General features: G+C 37.6%; 1 protein-coding gene across 1 annotated transcript in view; it reads left to right on the forward strand.

Moving 5' to 3' along the window:
• LOC111145100 (dynein assembly factor with WD repeats 1) overlaps window positions 1-4,304 on the forward strand; it is a 48,922-nt gene that overhangs the window by 39,021 nt on the left and 5,597 nt on the right. The gene's annotated exons all lie outside the window — the stretch shown is intronic.

A 4,304-nucleotide genomic window follows, 5' to 3' on the forward strand; every position in this document is an offset into this window, starting at 1 on the left:
CAGTGGAACAGACTTTTAAAAGTCCTGATTTTGTGCTCCGTTGCTCCGCCGTTTGCCGGGAGCCAGCCCCTCCCCCCGCGGTCTATCTTCCCGTCGCTTTGGATTCACTTTTCCACCAGTCCTACCTTTCAGAAAGTGGTTGATTTTCTGTTTCTAGAATTGCTGTTCTTCTCTTCGATCTCCCGTTGGATTTGTAGGTGTTTGCAATCTTTAGATATGCTATCTGGCTGATCTCCTGCTATCTGAAGTAGTCTCAGCCTGCTACTTCTCCGCCATCTTGACTGCTCCCCTTATTTTCCTATTTTTTAATGCTGAAATCTATGTCTTATATTCCTGATAAGCACCTATGACATTAAATATGTCTGTTTCAAGTTTATTATATCCACATATGACACAAATCATGTCTATGTCATCACTCTGATGACCATGTATGACACTATAATATCTGTTATCTCCATGATAATATATGTCACCGTGCTACATTTGCATCATTTCCCTGACAACCAAAGTGATGCTACACTAGTTCTGGGTCATTTCCTTGACAACCATGTATGAACTTATGCTATGTCTCATTGTGTCTCTGACAACAGATGAAGCTATATACTGTATGATGATCTATTGTGGGTAGTCTCTTGACAATCACGTATGATGCTATGAGCATCTTTGCCATCTGGTCCACCATGTATGCTACTACAGTATGGCTGTGGTAAGCACACATAATGCTCCTGTGTGACTGCATCATCTCTTGGGTAACTGTATTCATTTGTCAGGGCTTCTATAACAGAGTACAACAGACTAAGTGGCTTAAACAAAAAGAATTTCTTTTCTCACCACTCTGGAAGCTACAAGTTTGAGATCAAGATGTTGTCAGTCTTGGTTTCTTCTGAGGCCTGCAGGTGGCATTTTTCTCCCTATGTCTTCATGTGGTCTTCCCTCTCCACGTGTCTGTATCCTCACCTCTTCTTCTTATAAGGACGCCAGCTATATTGGGTTAGGGCCCACTCTAATGAACTCATGTTAACCCATTTCTTCTTTAAAGTCCCAAATCTCCCTACTAAGTCAACTTCTAAGATACTCGGGGTTAGGAATTCAACATAGGAGTTTTGTGGGGGACACAATTTGATGTGTAACACCATGTGGGACAAACAGCATACTTCCATTTTCTGCCTAAAGTCTTCTCTCCTTGTAAATCCAAGGATATGCCATGTCTGACCAGGTCTTTGATAATCATATGTGAGTCTATGCTATAGGTCAACTTTCTGACAACCACCTATCATGCTACACTACGTATTATCTTTTAACCTGCTCTATATGATCCTACACTGTGACTTCCCCCTGTCCTGATAGCCATGGATGATGCCCAACTATGGGTAAGCTCCCTGAAGACAATAAGTGATGCTTCATGATGTTGGCATCATATCCTTGCCACACTCTGTATCAACTTTAAGTATGTGTTGTTGTGTGTCATTACGACTGAATGTTTCGATAAATACATGATGCTGTGTCATTATTCATGTCTTTGATAACCAACTAGGGATAGATCTTATATATGCTATACTATGTTTATGTCATCTCCTTGATAACCATGTCGAGTGCTACACTATTTTGAATCATCTCCCAGACGACTGTATTTGATGATATAGTATGTGTTATATCCATGATGGCCTTATGATGATACAATGTATCTGTCCCATTGGTTGATGACCCCATATGTTGCTACACTGGTATGTGCCATCTTTCTATAGTCCATAGATGACTCTACACACCATTTCCATTATCTTTTTGATGTCATGTATGATGCTATGCTGTGTGTTTTCATCTCCATGACAACCACACATCATGCTTCACTATGTTTGCATCATCTCTGTGATGACCACCTATAACACTATATTGTATCTGTGTCACCTTCCCATGAATGCATATCATGCTGTTCTATGATTATGTCATCACCACGTCAGCACACATAAGCCTACACTGTGTCTAAGTCATCTCTTTGATAATCACACATGATGCTTCACTATGTCTAATTCCCTTAATGACTGACCCTATGTGACTCTCCATCATGTCCATGTAAACTTAACAGCCATTTAAGAAATTCTAGCAAAAATGGGATGCTTTTTTCCAGATATGATTTGTTCTTTGTTTGCCTACATTTGCTCTTTGTGACTAACATAATGTTAGGTAGTCACATATACTTTGTATTATAACCAGTTATGGAATTTTGCCAGTGATTCATTTTAATTACACAGTCTTTATTCCAACTTTCTCTCGCTTTTCAAAATTACATTTGCATGATGTTCCCTTACTCACTAGGATTTTTCAAAGGTGATCCTTTGATCATACATAAATTTCTTTCTATATCCTGGGATATAAATGCCCTGAATTTGGAGAACTCTCTTTTTCAGAGTAACTACTTACTTTTTCATCTTACAGAGCTTTGCTTTTTAAAATCATACCTCAACTGTAATTAATCTACCCTTTTTATTTTAAATATCATTTTTACTTATACCAAAAAAAAAATCATTCAGAAAGAATAGGGAACCTACTTTGTGCCAGGAATTGTTTTAAGAACATGGGCTATCAATGAACAAAAGAGAGAGGAATTCCTTCCCTCATGAAGCTATATTATGGAGGAGGAAGATATGAAGAATATCATATATGTGTTTTCCATAGAATGTTAGAATATAGAGTATAAAGATTATACTTTATATATAGAATATATAGATTATAGTATATAGATTATAGAATAAATGAGTTATATATAATCTATATAATATAGATTATAAAGAATGTTAAGAGTTTGTCAGCACTATGAGGGGAGAAACAAGCAAGGTCTGGGGATCAGGATACTGAGAGATGGATGAGAATTAACTGTAAGTTCAGTAATTCTTCTGTTTTCTCTATCATCTGTTACGTCCCCTATCAGTGATTCCATTCTTTCTTTGCTCTATAAGACATTACTTCAAAAAAACTTTTTTTTTTCTTTTGGTATGTTTTGTAAACCTCTTCTCATTCTGCACCTTCTAAGAAGTCTTGATGTTTGGAGAAATCTTGTTTACTTAACTCTGGTTCTTGCTTCTCATTCCCCTCTTAAAACTGGATCCATTCAACAGGAGTTAGTTGAAGCTGTAAAAGTGAAGATAAATGTTTCTTCACATTAATCACATTTTACTTCTTCATTTGAATCATTCTCAAGACTGGATTATTTTTTGGTGTCTTATTCGTATTTCTATCTTTTAAAAACGTAGTTTTAGGTTATATTATTTCTGTGTTTTCTTAAGTTTAAAAATCTTTTGAGCAATTTGGAGAATTAGTATATGTAGGATTTTCATTTTTGTTGTATTAACACTTCTTTTTTTAAGAGATATTTATTTGAGAGAGAGAGAAAGAGAGTGAGCAAGTGAGGGAGGGACAAAGGCAGAGAATCCCAATCAGACTTCCTGCTGAGCACAGAGCCCAATATGGGGCTATACCTCACAACCCTGAGATCACGAGTTTAGCTGAAACCAAGAGTTGGATGCTCAGCTACCTGGGCCACCCAGATGCCCCAATATTAGCACATTCTTTTAAAAAAAATTAATGATTTGAGAGAGAGAGATCGTGAATAGGGGGGAGGAGCAGAGGAAGAGGGAGAAGCAAATTCCATGCTGATCAGGGAACCTGACATGGGGTTTGATCCTAGGACCTTAGGGTCATGACTTGAACTGAAGGCAGATGCTTAACCTACTGAGCTACCGAGGTGCCCCATTAACACATTCTTAAAACGCATTGGTCACTTTAAGGCTTTTGAAATGTTCGACTAGTAGTTTTATATTTTTAGTCATATTAATTGTAAAATAGCAATTTTCATCTACTTCCCTCTGAAGTTGACATTGTCAGAAGGGCAGGTAAAAATTATACTAAAATGTTTTGCTCTTCTCTGAATGAAAATTAAGTAACCAAAATTCCCTATCGTTACTAATTTTGCCTCTATGTAATTTTGTATTGTAATAAGAGAGCAGCCTTCATCTGGCCAGAAAAATTTTAACTTTTTTTTCTGACAACAATTTTACTACTGCTGTTTTTCTCCTTCTACATTTGTTTAGCTCCTCCATTCCTTAATTCAAAGGAAATTTCTATACCACTTCTTCCTTCCTTCCTTCCACTCATCCATCCACCCATCCATCCACCTTCCCACCCATCCATCCACCCACCTATCCATCCATCCATCCATCCATCCATCCATCCACCCATACATCCATCCACCTTCCCACCCATCCATCCACCCACCTATCCATCCATCCATCCATCCATCCATCCATCCA

Source organism: Enhydra lutris, unplaced genomic scaffold, assembly GCF_002288905.1.
Source record: "Enhydra lutris kenyoni isolate GAN:26980312 unplaced genomic scaffold, ASM228890v2 scaffoldscaffold1, whole genome shotgun sequence".
In the NCBI taxonomy this organism is placed as follows: Eukaryota; Metazoa; Chordata; class Mammalia; order Carnivora; family Mustelidae; genus Enhydra; species Enhydra lutris.